The 17,658-nt window shown below is 37.4% G+C and overlaps 1 pseudogene; it reads right to left on the reverse strand.

Moving 5' to 3' along the window:
* Positions 1-916: 916 nt before the first annotated feature.
* LOC127935624 (glycogen synthase kinase-3 beta-like) lies at positions 917-17,275 on the reverse strand (annotated as a pseudogene).
* Positions 17,276-17,658: the final 383 nt, after the last annotated feature.

Genomic DNA, 17,658 nt, shown 5'->3' on the forward strand with positions numbered 1-17,658 from the left:
AAAGTCAGACTAAAATTCTAAATAAACTTTTAAAGCAAACAGATTTTGCATTGCACGTTTTCAACGTAGTCTCACACTTCGGGACCCACCAGAAATGTATTCAAATAGATGGTAAATTAAGTCATGCTAAACAGAAACGAATGTAAAAATGAACTTCCAGCAAACACACACTCAGCACTGCCTCTGAAACGTTTCTGAAATGAGCTCAATTTATTCTGACAAGCTCTCTCCATTCATCTCTCTGTCTCAGGACACGATTCCCCTGGGCCAGAACGTTGAGGCAGAAAGTTTTAAGGTTATAGGAAGATACTTTGCAGACTGGTCTCAATTCATTAAACAAGCCTTAAAGGGGATATCATATTTTTCTAACAGTACATGCACTGTACATGATGCCTTGGGTTTGATTGACAGTTGTCATATTAAAGAATAAACACATTCCACTGTCTTTGAGGCTTCAAGCCAAATTGGCAAAACTGCCACAAAGTAGCTGATTCAGACCGGACTGTTCTTTTCATGAAAAACAGAGCATATGAGCATGAAGGCACCTTTGCAAAAATATGCTTAAAAATGTCAGGTAGAGAACAAAGCCTGACCCTGTCGGACATGCACCTCAAGTTTTATTAAAACATTTAAACCTTCACCGATCAAGTGCTGAGCTTATGAACTGACATACAGTACGCTAAACATACACACAAAAAAAGACAGAGCTACGAGAAAAAAAGTGCCCAAGAGAAAGATGAAGGGAGAGAAAGACATCAATGAAAACACAAAAGTGGTACAGCGTCGATATTTACATCTTACACAGGGCTCCAAAACTGAAGTATATTTACATACAGGTGTGTGAGAAACCTGGTCAAACCACACCAACTGAACAACATGAAAAAGAACAGGAGAATAGCACGAGCATAACAGAAGATTGGAAGGAGGGGTAGAGGGTTTATTGAGAGGCTAACATATGTTCTCAAGAAAAACAAAAGATATCAGTCATTTCGGACAGTTTATGAATTGATACAGTTGACTGAGAACATTTGACGTTACAATTTTCAACTCGTGTGCAGATTCACAAACACATTCTAGAACTGTTCTACCACAAATCCTTAGGAGTAGCTTAATCTACTGTAAAAATGGCATAGACAGGAATGTTTAAACTGGAAAGAATAAACAAAAACATACTGAAACACTCAAATATGACGCATGGGTCAGTCTTCAGACCTGACATCATCTAAAAAGTGAGACTGAACGAATGAAGACTAATCTCACAAGCATAAATTAAGCCTAGACCCAGAGCATCATCAACAGTTAATGAGAAATAAATACCTGGGAATATAAAGTCACTTCAGTTCAGTACAACAATAGGCTATTATCTTGCATACCTCTTTCCTTTTCTTATGGTCAACAAGAGCTTTTTTTTACCTTTTCCATACTGGCTTCTCTTCACTGGAAACAACTGCAGATGCTTTCTCAAAAGTCCATTCAATTCATCATCTTAAAAGAATAAATATATTTACTGGAAGGTAAAAGCAAGATATTATTCTCGTTTTTTTTTTAAATACAATAAAACAGTATAAAACCACCACAGTTAGTCTCGCATCTTTTCCTTGACATTTATAACAAGATACACCATTTACCGTGACTGCTTGTTCCCTACGAAATGTATTTTACCTCTGATAGGAATATTGAGAGGGATGAGAGTGTTTCTTCTATACAAGTCAAGGGAAAACATCCACTGATAACTTTGATTTAAATAAATTAAGAAAAAACAAGAAAAAAAGAGAGAGAGACAGAGGACCTGCCCCTAGCTACTGAACCAATCATAATTGACCTCCAAACACGTGTGGTGTTGCATTATGGGTGCAAGGGAGCTTTACTACGGATGTAGGCAGCCAGAGATGACTACCACTATTATCTGAAGCAAATACTAGCAGTATAACTTTGTTGTTGTTTGTTGCAAGGAAGTGTGTCGGAGTGTGTGTGTCCTGTATGTTTCTCAGTAGACTGAAAGTTTGTTTAACAGTCAGCAAACTAACATCGGGTTTCTGCAAAGCGTGGCCCCAGAATCAGTCGGTGAATAGGGTGGAGAGGCCGTGTATGAGGTAAAGAGTGTGTGTTGGTCAGAGGGAGAGATGTGCGCGGAGATGGCTCAGATGCTGTGGTGTGTAAGCTTGTTTTCTGAGTCTCAGCCTCAGGTGCTGTTGGTCAGAGTGGATCCGGGCTGTACAGAACCTTCAGAGCCATCTGGCAGAGAAGAGAGAGAGAGGACCAGACAAAAAGACGACATAGAAAAATGACATTCGTCAGAGTGATCAGCAAACACAAGACATAGACCAACGCTACTTTTGCGTCATCTAAGGGTAACGCCCCTTTTCGGGGGAAAACTAACGGATTCCTGATACAGAACTCGCTCCAGGGACCTTTTGTTTTTCATTGTTTCTGATGTGTACAGGCCTTTCAGACACAATTTCAAACAGATATGGTTTAGTCCTAGCCTGCGAATATTTCAAACGTAAAATCAGTGAACAGCCAAGGTAGCGTTCCTAATGAGAGCTAACGTTAATGACGTAGCTGCTAGCAGCTTCGTATTTCTAACTAGTATAGCTAGTCGACAACAAAACTGTCAATAGCTTAAATCAAGTGAAATATGATCCAAGTAAGCCACCGACTCCTCTTGACATGGCCTCATCGTCTAGTTTATCATACTGTGAGTATGTTAATGACAAAAATAGGTTACTTGGTGATTCCACGAGATAATGGTAACGTTAGATGTCCATATTTGGCCACTGCGTGGGGTTATTAATCCAGTTTTCGACCATTTCAAAGGGAAACCTCTGCAAACACCGTATCCAGTGGCTTCATTAAATACCTCTCACGGTCCTCGGCCGGCAAAGAGAGTGTGTGTGTTTCTGCCATTTTTTCTATCAAGAAACTAGAGCGAGTTCTGTATCAGGGGAATGCGTTTGTTTTCCCCCAAAAAAGGGGCGTTAACCTTCGATGACGCAAAAGTAGCGCTGGTCTATACAAACACTAAATATGTTACAGTCTTTAAAAGCTTGGGGACAGTACTTTGCACTAAACTGATCAAAGGTGATGGTAAAAACATTTATTATGTTACAAAAAGTACTCTCTCAAATAAATACTGTTCATTTCTATTCATCAGAGAATCCTGATTTTTTTTTTAAACCACAATTTTAAACCCAGTTCCAAAAAATATTATGCACCATATTAGTAGGATTTCTGAAAGATCATATGAAACCGAAGAGTGGAGTAAAAGGGCCTTTCGCACCGCTTTAGTTCCAGAACTAAATGTACAGTATTACAGTACTGGGACGATTTTGCACAAACTATTTCCCAGTACCATTTGAAGGGTTGCATTCGCACTGGACGTGTGTACTAGGACGTGATGTAATCCGGTCGACAGCGATGTCATTTGTGCGTAACGTTCAACAATATTAACAAAGAAGAAGAACGTTAACAACAGGAGGATGGAGGACGCTGTGATCGGAGCGGTGTTATTGTTGGGTTTTCGCGGGTTTATCAATAATGGACATGAAATGTCGACGTATATGTAAAGCGACTTAAAGAACGGAATTGAGGATTAACAATCTCCAATGACAACTGGCAGTGCTACATTTGCTACAAGTGCCTACACTTCAGCGTCCGTATATTTAATCGCTGTTCATCATAATTGCAAAATAAGTTGGCACAATGTTTACAATATGTTACACAGTGTTTTAAATCATGACGGGTGAGGGTGTTTCCAAGCGCGTCTGGCCAATCAATGTCTACTTACATCCCAGTTATTACCAGTTTAGCTGGTTAGACCCTAACGATGCTGAAAATTCTGCTTTGCATTACAGGAATAAATTCAATTTTAAAATCCATTACAATAGAAAGCTGTTATTTTAAATTGTAATGATACAAGTTTTTAATCTATTTTGGGTTACATAAATGCAGCCTTGGTGAGCATCAGAGAATTTTCCAAAAAATAAATATATATATTTTTTTTGTATTGAATTGTAGTTTAACAGCAGTTAAATGAATACCCAGGAAGGGCGTTACTAGATCAGAAAAGTAATTTAAGAAGCAGGGAAAGTTATTATCTATGAAAGATAATGAAACGAAGCATTATCCTCATGAATAATTGTGCACTATAAAGAACAGGAAGGCTTTATAAACTTTAACTTAATAAAGTGAGCTTTGATTTAATGTTTTAACAGAGCAATCAGTGAGAAGGATCACAGCATTACCGTTGGATGAAGCTACGGTCTGAGAGCGGGCATGAGGTGGAATGAGAGAGGAATTGAGCTGCGGCTGAATCATCAGCTCTGAAATAAAGAGAAACACACTCTGCTGACAGACCTCGAAGAAGAACAAACATCATATTTTAAGAGCAGCAACATTTCACACAAACTATCTCTTATAAAATAATACATAAACGTCCAAGTACTGCTCCAATAAGCAATAGCAGAGAAAACCAAACCCATAAAAGAAAGAAAAGCAACAGGATATTTTGGAGGGACTAAGTAGAGTGCTGCTAGTCTCCTCTCAATCGCTTCTGTTCTGTAGGATTTCATTTTCTTCCCTGAAGTTCAATTATGTTAGTCAAGGTTTCTAGCATCAAACCTCATTGTAATTTAGCATTACATGATTATTTGCTGCCCTCTCTCTCTAAACCCCAGAATTAAAGGAATGGTTCATCCATAAATTAAAATTCTGTCATAATTTATGCACACTCATGCCTTTCCAAATTTGTATTACTTTATTTCTTCTGCAGATCACAAAAAGAGATTTGTACTAATGCAATTAATTTCCATTAAGCTGTCAAGCTTCAGAAAAGAATGTAAAAGTATCAAAATGATTATGAAGTGCTCCACAGGACTCCCTCTGAAGTCATACAGCATTTGAAACTGAAATCATTATTCTGATCAAAAGTGTCCAGAACAACGTCATACACAAACATGATGGTGAGCATTCAATGACACATCTTTTTTTATTTTATTTAGATACGCCACCTTTAAAAGTCTGGGGTCACCCAACAGTAATATTAAAACTTTTTACAATTTTATTTTGACATTTTAAAATGAAATTAATTCCAATGATGCAAAGCTGAATTTTCAGCACCATTACTCCAGTCTTCAGTGTCACATGATCCTTCAGAAATCATTCTGATATGCTGATTTGCTGCTCAAGAGACATTTATTATTAGTATCAATATTCAAAACAGTTAAGCTGCTTATTATATTTGTAGAAATAAATGTAGAATATAATTTTTTTCAGGATTTTATCAATAAAAGGTTCAAAAGAATAGCATTTATTTGAAACTGAAATCTCTGTGGCATTACGAATGTCTTTATTGTCACTTTAAGACCCCAAACTTATGAATGGTAGTGTATGTAAATAATTGGCTAACCTCTACAGACTGGGGTGTATACGCTCATTCATCATGGCAGGCGTGGATGAGGTAGTTTTATCTTACTGTGTGACTGCTTCAACTCTGTACAAGCTGTTCCTGTAGAGCAGTTTTAATAAATGGTCTGAGTGCACTAGGGAGGGATTTCTGATGTCTCCAATAAATGATTCTCACAGCTGAACTTACAGTAAAGGCGGGTTAAATACCGATCTAGATCCTTGTTCTGAGATGGAATAACATCAGGCTAAAACTGACTCTAATCCCACAGACATCAGTTTTGTTGAGATGACATCTGGCCGCAATCATTGAGAAGTTTATTGCAAAGGATACGCATGAAAGGCTCCTGTGCCTCACCTGTGGTGCTGAAGTTGAAGAGCGGAGGCAGCTCTCGACCGCTGGGCAGACGGGTGCCAGGCTGGCGCAGCTCGTCAAAGAAGGCATGAGCGCAAGCCTGGAGCGGAGTCAGTCGTGTCACTGGTGTGTACTCTAACAGCCGAGAGCACAGAGCGATCGCCTCAGGCGGAGTTCGGGGTTTAAACACCTGTGGAGGAATGACATAAGAAAGAGAAATGTTCAACGAAAAGAAACGGATCTTAAGTTATCAGACAGCTGTTGGACATCTTTTGAACAATCTCCAGTTGAATGCGGTCTATCAAAACATCAGCCAGTTGCTTCAGAGATGTTGAATGGGCTTCTCACTCTTCTCTTCAAAACGGTCCACACTGGTTTGATAAAATGCAAGTCAGGCGATTAGTCAAAATTCATACTGGTGCTGCACCGGTCCAGGTTTTCTGATCACGGCACCATATTATTCATATTTTGCATTGGCATCTGTGATTAAAGAGCACCTATTATTCCCCTTTTTACAAGCTGTTATATTAACCTTATGGCTCATCTGAATGTGCCTGTGAAGTTTCAGCTAAAAACACCGTACAGATCGTGTTGAAAAGTGTAATTTTTGGGGCGGGTCTAAAAAGCGGTGTGTTCATTTACATGAAAATGAGCTGCAACTTCCTGTCTGACTCCAGAAGGGGATGGAGCCTAGACATTTCCGCTTTGCGTATGGCAATAAACAGAGAGGAGAAGCAACATGAGCGAGATGACCAGTATTCAGCTGTACATGTACGAACCGGACAGCAGAAGAAACCGTATTTAACTCATTTGAGATCAAGCACCGATTCAAATGAACCAGAAGGTCTCGAAATGGTAGTCTGAATCATTTATGTACTTGGATATAATATACTTGTATACTTGTGAAACAGCCGGTCGCACACAGACAAAATGGCAGACGTGGCACAACACTGAGAGCTGAGGATATGGTAATACGTGCCTGTCAGTCAATAGCAGTGGGCGGGGCTACCACAATATGATGTCATATTGCAAACATGATCGAAACCACTCGTTTTTTGAGCCTGGTTTGGTTTTATGAAGACTCCTTGTAAAAGTGGATTTTGCATCATAAATGAGCCCTAATTGCAGCTCTTTTTATTGACGCTGGCTTTGTGGATTTCTCTGTTGGTTTTTTGAAACAGGATCTTGAAAAGTGAATACTGAGGTTTGCTGTCACTTTACTGCAGTAAATTTGTGTCGTTTAGACACAAACCTTCATAGTGTTTGATGGTCCCTATCATTCACCTTCAGTTTTTGTGCTCTATCCCTCTTCTCGGATGATGTCTTGCCATGTTTTGTGTACACAGTCAATCATGAAGACTGTTCTTAAAACACCAAACAATTGGACTGTTAACGTTTAAAGGTGCCATGCGCAAAAATTGAGGTAAAAAGATCCAAAAAATTACCTACACGCATCAAAAGAATGAGAAGAAATATGGGCGATGTCATTAAGAAAAATGTCAAGTTATAGTGCTGCAGAGATATCAACCTTAATTAGCATTAGCATTACTAGCCACGGCCCAACAGGTGTCGTAATACCAGTTTCGGCCATAGGAGGCGGTATACGGGCAACATAACCACCAGCCAACCTGTAATACACGAATAACTCGCACGGCTTGTGGGCGTACTTGAACTTGATGTCAATCGTGTGGAAAGTACAGACCAGTACTTCATTTCAGTTCAGGGAAGAGAGAGGAAGGATGGCTGAAGCCCTTGGCAAAAGACCAGTACCCGCTACAGGGAAACAACCGCTTGGAATCACAAATCAAATCCGATAAGAAAAGGAGCCGAACCAGAGTAAACATCGGCACTGCTTTCAATCGCTGGAGACAACTGATGGACCTGAAAGAATTGAGGTTCGACTCCGAACTTGCAACATTTCTTTTGGATTGGTAAGTTAGATGCTGTTAGTATTTCGCTAAAAGTTTGTTTTATATGTTTGTGTATTTTTTTTCGGGAAGTTATAACAGAAATGTATCAAAGTCGGTTCGATAAACGTGCTAATGTTAGCAATGGCTAACCGTAGCTGCGTTTGATAATTAGCTAGCTATAACTTACCAATTTTTTTTATATCATAACTAACCTGCTCTGTCTAGTATGTTGGTCTCAGTGTCCTCTTTGCTTCGTGGTTTTTCTGTGCGTGAGAAAATTGATGTGTGGCATGAAAGCGTGTGAAAAGAGTCAATTGCGTGTGTCTCACGGTGAATGCTTGAGAGTTGGCAGCTCTGGTTACGTTGGTTGGCGCTAGCTTTGATCAGCTGTCTGATGTTTACCAATGATGTTGACAGAATGCTGTCTGTCAAATTAATTTAATTCAAATAATGTGTATATACAACTCAAAATGTAATATGAACAAAACGAATATGAACATATTCACTGGTAAAGGTGAAGAGGAGTAGCGTGAAGATGTCATGTTTCAAAATCACTTGACATCACCCAACGTTCCTCTGGAGGCAAAACGTCCTCTTAGGCTTCGGCTATGGCTGTAGTGTTGTTGTGAAGGTAGGGGCGGAGCATAAAGACTATGCCGTTTCTCGTTTGTTACTCTAGAGTAGACCAATTCACTTTATTGAGGCATACTGCCCCCATCTGGTATGGACTGTGGAGTATGACTTGATTTTTTTGCCAGACATGACAGATGGCACCTTCAAAGTTGATACTGCAAAACGTCCTTTTTGGATGTTTGACAAGTCAGCCATTTTCTTCACTGCTTATACAAAACATTGCTTAACATAACTTAAGACTACACCGATATAGAAACTACAGAATATACACAAAGATAAGATAAATAAACATTAACTGCGACTGCTGAATTTGGTAAATTTAATGCAAGACATTCAAACCGTTCCCTTACATGTCAGTCATGTGATGGTTTCTTTCTGTCTCTTGGACGGAACAAGCAGTAAACTTGCAGACTGTCAAAAGTTTTTATAAGCCAGTTTTGTAACACTGATAACCGATACCGCATTGCTTTGGCTGTAGATGCGAGTCACATATTTGTGAGAGATTTTACCTTGGTCCATGGATGTGCTTTGATCTGTGGGAATTTGAACTCCGTGTAGTTCGGGTTCATTTCACGGATCTGTTCTCTTGTGGGTGTTCCAAGTATCTGAGCGGACACACAGAAACAACTGTGAGGAATGATGGGTTAAGGTAAAAAAAATAAAATGTATGATAATAATAATTTTTATTAAGAAACTTTATGATTGATAAAAAAAAAAAAAAACTAGCATGGATTTTTTGGGTTTTTAAAAGAAGTCTGTTCTGCTCACCAATGCTGCAGTTATTTGATCAAAAAAAAAAAAAAAAAAAAAAAAGGGCAATTGTGAAATATTGTTACCATTTCAAATAACTTTTCTATTTGAATATATTATATAATGTAATTTATTCCTTTAATGAAAAGCTGAATTTTCAAGCTAAAAATCATTCTAATATACTGTTTCGTTGCTCAAGAAACATCTTATTATCAAGGTTGAAAACATTTGTGCTTCCTATTATTGAAGAACCTTTGATACGATTTAGGATGCATTTGTAAGTAGAAAGAACTGCATTCATATTCACTTTTTAAAAATCTTGCTGACCCCAAACTTTTGAACAGTAGCCTAAATAAACTCAGTTTGATGCTGATTAAGTAAAACTAAGCCTTTGGGGACATCATAAATCTTCTTGCCTAACAGTGTGGAACTGAATCTAAAAGTACATCTCAAAAGTAAAGGGTCACTTTTACCTTTATGATCTCCACTAGCTGGTCCACACCGCTGTCTCCAGGGAAGATGGGCTGTCCCAGCAGCAGTTCGGCCAACACACATCCGGCCGACCAGACGTCAATGTTAGAGGTGTAGTCGGTCGCACCAAAGATGAGCTCAGGGGCGCGATAGTATCGTGAGCAGATATAAGAGACATTGGGCTCACCCCTCACCAGCTGCTTTGCACTGAGTGAGACAGATTTGAATTACAAGAAAAACTTTAATCAGACAGTCAGTATGAAACAAATAACAGATTTATACTTCCTCAATAAAACAAGTACTTAATATAGCTCAACACCATAAAAATCTCCCTCCATCCCAGTACAAAAGAGAGTATTTCACCACTATTATTCAAAAGTTTCTGTATTTAATTTTAATTTTAATTTTTAAATAAAGCGGGTAAAAATGAATGGACTAAAAAACTTCTGAATCAAATAACTGCAGGGAAAACAGCTTCTAAATTCAAAACAGCTGTTTCACTTTCAAACAGAGTGATGTGCATCTCTCCACTCCAAATAACCAAATAACCATTTTCAAGCCTTTGAGTTGCCAAATTATTCACTTTTTACAGACACAAAATGCAGTATTCATGATCCCTCAAAAGAAAGCATGAATGCCATCAAGAACCTTACATAATCACAAATTAAATACTAATGTGGTCTGGATTACAGTGCTAGACATGTCTGCCAATCATCCAACGGTTCAAGTGGTTCTCATAAAAACAGCTCTGAAAAAAAGACGGAGCAGCTTTTTTGAGTTTGGCCTGGAGGACAAAGGATCACATCAAAGAGACCATCAGATCGGCATCATCAACATCTGGATGCATATTACTTTTGTCAATGAGCCGTGGACAAGAACAATGGCATTTGCTAACATATTTAACAATGCACTATCAAAAAACAAACATGATTTACAAAGGCCGAAGGCAGGGTGAGATAATGCATCCCCAATTCACATCAAATCTAGACACCAACTAAGGCCCACACTTACAAAATATAATGACTATTATAGTGTAACACCCATTAAAACTGAACATAATGTGGAGTGGTGGACAGGAGGACACATTAGAGAAGCCATCAAATCCACCCGCTCTCTCGCTCTCTCTCAGCACTGACCTGCCAAAGTCACAGAGCTTGAGAACAGCTGTTTCTGGGTCCACCAGAAGGTTCTGTGGTTTGATGTCTCTGTGACACACACCCTGGGAATGGATGTAGGCCAAACTGCGGAAAAGCTGATACATATACACCTAAGAGAAAACAAGAACAACAAGCATAAATCTCTTTATATTAAAGAAAAAGGCTAAATCTTAATCAGCCTCCATTGTTATATTATTATTCATTAATATGTACATTAAACATTATTATTCACTAATTCAGTAATATTCTGACATTCTGGCAAATTTAAAAATACATTAAAAAAATTTTCAAAATCAGAATATTAAGCGGGAATAATGTATGGTGGGTTGTGGGACTTTAATTTATCCATCATGACTTGACCGGACTTGTCGAACAAAGGATGTAATTTTTTTTTAATCTAATATTTATTTCCTGTCCATATGGTTATGTCAGCAAAAACAAAAGTTTGCTCAGAGGTGTGAAAAGTTATTATTAAAGCAATAAACCTTAAGAGGCTGTGTTGATAAAAGACACAATAAAAGAAATATAATAAAAAAGCAGACAATAAAATTTATTTAAAAATTACAATATTTTATTGTTTAAAATTTACATTTATTTACCATGATCGAATTAATTATTCTGCCAACTAATACAATTCTAACTGAAGTAACTTTTGCCTAACTGGACGCTGCTTGTGTTTGCATATCAATCCACACATTGTAAATATAGTTCACCAACAGCATTGTGGATTATAAGACTAAAACATTTTATAGTGAATAAAACTGGTAAGTTTTGATTTGTGTTGCCTTGTCGAAATGTCAAGAATTTAAGTATGTTTGTTCAGTCAACTTTACCTTCACAAAAAAGATAGGAATAATGGTTTTAGCTTTGCTGAATTGTCGTGCCACCCTGTAGACCGTCTCAGGCACATAGTCCAGCACCAGATTGAGGTAAACCTCGTCCTTCTGTGGAAAAAAAGACACATGAGCCTCTGTAGCTTATGACAAACAAAGACCTCCTCAAAATACACTACGTGTCCAGAACTATTGGAAGGAAAATCCTTGTATCCATATTTCAACATTTAACCAAAATACTTCCCAGAAGTGTGGAAGCAGTTATAGCAGGACAAACTCATTATCAATGTCCATACATTCAACAAGCACATACTTCTGTCCATAGAACAGTCTATCAGAATGGAAAGAGTCACCGTTATTAACTACAACAATCTGAACCTAATTCAGCAGATATTCTCATGACATTAGGGATTTAACAATTATCGCCAGTTGACAATCGATTCAAATATGTGACTGTTCAAATCGGTTGAGATGCTAAACAAATCGTGATTTAACTAGGGATAAGAGTTTATATTAATATATATCTGAGGGGAACTTACGCTCTTTAGAAAAGTTTCGATGGTATTTTTTCTTTGCATCTTGCCTCTGTATAACGCATATTAAAGTTAATAAGTGCAGCGCTGCTTTGTTTACAGCAGAAACCAAAGGAAACGCTTTAAGCTCCACCTGCTGGCAGAGAGTGAATCTGCATCTCATTTAGCTCGTTTGCCGTTTCTGTTTCATGCAGATATTTATGTATAGTTTCACAAAACTGAAGTCAAACCAATCTGTTTTTGCTTCAGATTTTGAAATGAAACAATCTAATTTCGATTAAAATCTGCTCATGTTGCGTGTATGCAGCATCTTTGTTTGGATCATGTTTAAAATGCAGTGATTGTCTCTCATTTGAAATGGAAAGAGCACAGACAAAACTTTTGCTTATATGAAGAGATTTATTTTATTTGTGTTATTTATTTATGATTTGGGGCTTGTTTTAAAATTTCTATTTCGTTTTGTTATTTACATCTAAATTATATTTAAATGTTGTTATTTAGCAGACGCTTTTTATCCAAAGCGACTTACAAATGAGGACAACAGAAGCAATCAAAACTGACAAAAGAGCAATAATATGCAAGTGCTATATTAATATATTTCTATAGTGTTATATCTCAATTTCACAAAGAAATGTGTAGCATTTTGTCCAAGCAATAATAAAAGGACACATTTAATTTATAATCAGTCTTAAATCTCATTTTGTAAAAAAAATAAAAATAAATATCGAACCATGAAATCCATAAAGTTTAATGAATCGTTACATCACTACATGACATAATTGACTGTTCAAAAGTTTAGAGGTCACAAGTTGTTTCTGAAAGAAGTCTCTTGTGCTTAAGGCTGCAATAATAAAAAAAAATAACAATACTGTAAAAAAAATAAAAAAAAATAATTATTACTATTAAAAATAAATGTTTTATATTTATACATTATAAACTTTTGAACAGTAATGTATATGTTGATTTCACTTTAAAGTCACAATATAGATCAACAGATGCAACAAATGTCACAGTTCCTTTACCTTCTCTCCACTGCAATAGAAGAAATAGCGCAGCCTCACTATATTGCAGTGGTCCAATTTTCTCATGACCTGAAGTTCTCGATTCTTCATGAACAGAGAAGAAAGACTGTTAAGCACATCTCAAGAATAAGAGAAGTCACAATATTTACAAGCAAGTAGTCACGACAGTACAACTCCCCTACAGCAGCCTGTGTTAAAGTGCCTCATTCGAGGGCACAGTGTTTGCTTTGGTAGTGGACAGCACATGTGGGTCATGGAAATGGAAACAGATGGTGTTGTTGGTCGTATAACATTCTGGTGAGATATTCAAATCAGAATACAGAGTGAAAAGGTCTCTTAACCCAAGACTGCTACCAATTACTATAAAGCATCAGTTGACTGTCAGGTAACATAAAAATAAATGGATTTTAAGTAATCTTTACATATACGACTAGTGGATCACAATAAGTGTTAAAGGGTTAGTTCATACAAAAATTAAAATGATGTCATCAATGACTCACCCTCATGTCGTTCCAACCAAATTGTTTTTTCGATGCTTCAACAAACTCTAACTGACCCTCTGATGTCACATGGACTACTTTGATGATGTTTTTATTACCTTCCTGGATATGGACAGTAGACCGTTTACACGGTTTCAATGGATTTGGTTGGTTTCTGTATTCATTTTAATTTTAGTTTAAGTTTTAGTATTTTGCTATGTGCTTTTGTAATGTCATTATAGAAAATACTTTTCTATAGCTTTCATTTTTAATTCAGTTTTAGTCATTTAAGTATTTCAACTTAAATTTCAGTCAGTTCCCAAGACTACCAAATGTTTGAAAAATATTTTTAGTTAGCTTTTAAAAATTACCCATATACCTAAATATCTAATGCTTAACTGTGTACATGTAAGTGTACAGTGAGTCTCTTTGCTAATTACATTAACTGCAAATAATTTGCTTTTGACAGTTAATATGATGTTTATGCAATGAAAAAAATTAGTTTGTGAGCTAGTTGATATTTAGTTTAATTCAGTTTCAGTTGCAATTAGATTAATTTGTGTGATGCAAAATCAAAATGTAAAGAACTATTAACTTAGAAGTTACTTACTACCTCACTTTGAGTTTTCCTAACTTAAGGTTTACAGTGCTTTATTTAATTTTTTTGGTAGACTAGAAGTTTTGCAGGAAAATACATATTGAATTTGGTACCAAGTAACGCAATTAGGTAGTTATGATTCACTACACAGGAATAACTCTTAAAAAAAAAATGTAATTAAGGAATAACTGACGACGGGCCGTTGAATTATAAAAAAAAATAATGCCCACTACTATGGTTACCACACCTCAAGACATCGATCTGATGAAATATTTAAAAGGATTTGTCTGGTTTTCATACTTAAAGGTAGGATTATTTCTTCCGCATCTCATCCAACGCCTCTTTTGCTGGTTCTAAAAAGTAATTTTAAAGCTGGTAATGGATGATAGCATTCTAATGCATTTATTAATGAAGTTATTAGAAAGAGAGCGAGAGTGACAGAGACACAGAGAAAGAGAAAGAGAGAGAGCTTGTGTGAATCAGGCTTCCTCTGTGTGTCCCTCAACAGTCTTCCGCAGCAGCGTCTCTAAACAGCGCTGTTATTACCTCGCTAGTGAGAGATGTCATGTGTATTTACTTTCGTCTGACAAAGTCATAGTCTGTCATGTTGTTGTTTTTGTTAGTCCTGTAATTTCAGTTATTACGGTTTTACTATGTGAAGTGATATGGAACTGTAATGCGGTCAAGAGAGCGGTCTTGAACTATGAACTACGCCGTGCATTTCCTAGCAAACCTCAGAACTTTCATCAGCCAATCAGATTCAAGCATTCAAAGGCCCTGTAGTATAGACGTTTTCATCGGGCGCACACGCCTGGACCTAAGTTAACTTCCGGTCTGTGTTGTGTATATCGGCCTGGCTGCGGTGCCTTCTACAAACGCAGTTGTCTCTGGTTAAAGTCAATGTGTGGAGTAGACTGAAGTTGGGCTCAGGTGGTTGTGCTGCGAGATGTGTTTTCCATACATTTATTTATTTTTGGAGACTCGCCACAATTTTAAAACTGATCGATTTTCAAAAAGGCTTCGTTGAATAAACATGAGTAACGTTACGTACTGCCCGTTTAATAATAATAATTCCTTACATTTATATGCTTAAATATGAAAACAAGGCACAGGTGTTTTTATATCGCTGTATTTCTGAAAGAAAGACTTGCATGTTATATGCCTGATAAAGCAGCGTGAGAGCGTACCAGCTCTGGTTGTTTACAGCTGTTACTGGGGAAACATCTATTTCTCGTGCTTTTTGTCTATGCTTTAAAACATCTCCTACTGGCAAAGAATGAATTTGCATTTTCATTAAGTCCGCCTGATCCACACAGAAAACATATTTTGTTTGTTATCAAAAAACATCTACTCTAGAGGGACTTGGCTGTTGTTATTGATTCTATTTGGAGTCTACCGGAAGTTAAGTTAGGTCCACAAAAGCGGGCATGCGCAGTAACGTTTGTTTATGTTGTTGCCGTTGAAACCGTCTATAGCAAGTATTTATATGCTTGTGTGTGTAGGACTGTGTCATACCTTAAATCGCTTATCCTGAAGTACCTTCTTGATGGCCACCCACTCCTGACTGTCAATGAGACGTGCCTGATACACCACCCCAAAGGAGCCATTTCCAATCACCTTGATATCGGTGTAGGACACCTCCTGTGGACGGTCCGGGCCCTGGCCTGGGGTGGCAACCACTGTGGTCACCTTCCCACTGTCTCCTACAAAACATTTGATACATTAGATCTGATTAGATCCCTGTGTGTAAACGAACATATATGCGGCAGGACATTTCTGAGGGTGACAATGTTCTCTCATCATCTATATTCATTCAGAGAGTGATGCTGTTCTGTAAAATAAACAGATTCCTACCTAGTACTTGGCATTTACAGGGTTTATTGGTTCAAAACAATGTTAAGAAAATATACGCATATATTTTGACTAAAAAGGTTATTTATTTGTACGCATCACGGTGACTACAAGGTTTCTAGTGGTACAAATGCTGTAGACTGATATGCATATTGAACATAAACTTAAAGAAAAGTCTCATGCAAGTGTACTTAACAGTGTATTAGTGAATCCAAAAGGAAACAGGGCATGTATATCACTAAATGTGCACCTGACCTGTCCTTCACACAGAACATTATGACAGCGAGTGTGTCAGGAAAGGTAGTTACCACCTATTCAACATGCCCTGCAACCTAATAAATTGCCTAGTAAAGCATTTAAACAATCACTTTAATAACAGACACTTGAAGAAACATTGCTGTCAACCAGTTATACTTAGAAGTTTATGACACCTTTTCGAATCCTAGTGTGCTGCCTACTTAGGCAACATTATAAACATTCACACTTAACAACTAACTAGGGTACTATTATGTTTTTAGACATCTTACCATGCTAATATCATGTTATTTTTAGTTTGGGATAACTGTAATACTATTTCATTTGTCAGCACCATGGTATTATTTTAAATATCTGTAAATAACAATTCACATCAATACAGAAATCAGTACCATGTTATATAAAAGTACCATAGTATTAGCATCACTGTACTATGGTAACGCCGTAGGATTTTCTGTAAATGTCCTCTAACGTTACTGGTTTTGAAGCACAGTCAGTTTTTCTGGGTTTATAATTTAAATCAGAATTGCGAACATTTTCCTAGGTTAGCATAGGCTAGTTTCGTTAAGATGACATAACTGTCAGCATCAAGAAAATATGGGTGCGTTGTTTAATTACATACACGATATGTGCATTAAACAGTCATAACTAAGATAACTTGGATTAACGTTATATACTCACTAGAAAGTTTTAAATTTGCGCAAGCAGATGAACTGTCCGCCGAGGCCTGGGAGACCCCGGGCTTTCCTGCGTTGCTCCCCACGACAGCGGCGGATCCGGCGGATGCCGCAGCGGCTCCGGACGCCCCCTGAGGCTCAGCGAACGAGGTCGTCCTGGGCCGCCCGCTGCCGCTCATATCTGACTGAAAGTGAGGCTGTGTGGCGAGGATCAGCGGTTCCCTCGTCGACGTGGCCAGGTGCGGGGTGAAACATTGGGTTAAAAACGAAAGGATGACAAACCTTTTTGTCGCGACCCTCAGCGTTCACCCACTCACTCACGCGCTGAGAACGCGCGCAGCCTCCTGTGAAATGCAGTTCGGGCGCGCTTTATTGATCCGGATTCAGACCTACAGGATCAGGAGTCACACCTGATGAGAGGGACACTGTCTGCCTTTAACTTTATCATGCACGATTAGTTATTTTTGTATGATGAAGAGGATGATGATACTAATAATGTTTTAGTAATAGTAAAGAAATAACTAAAAATAAATATTTAAAAATGAATTGACTTAAAATGCATTTTAATATAGATATATAGATAGATAGATAATATTAAGGAAAAGAGCTATTCATTATTACATATAACATATCATTAATCTGACAAATGTAATAAATAAATATTAAAATAGATAATATAATAATAAAATGCTTTTTCAAAATGCCTTTAATTTTAATGAACATAATAATGA

Source organism: Carassius gibelio, chromosome A19, assembly GCF_023724105.1.
Source record: "Carassius gibelio isolate Cgi1373 ecotype wild population from Czech Republic chromosome A19, carGib1.2-hapl.c, whole genome shotgun sequence".
Lineage (NCBI taxonomy): Eukaryota > Metazoa > Chordata > Actinopteri > Cypriniformes > Cyprinidae > Carassius > Carassius gibelio.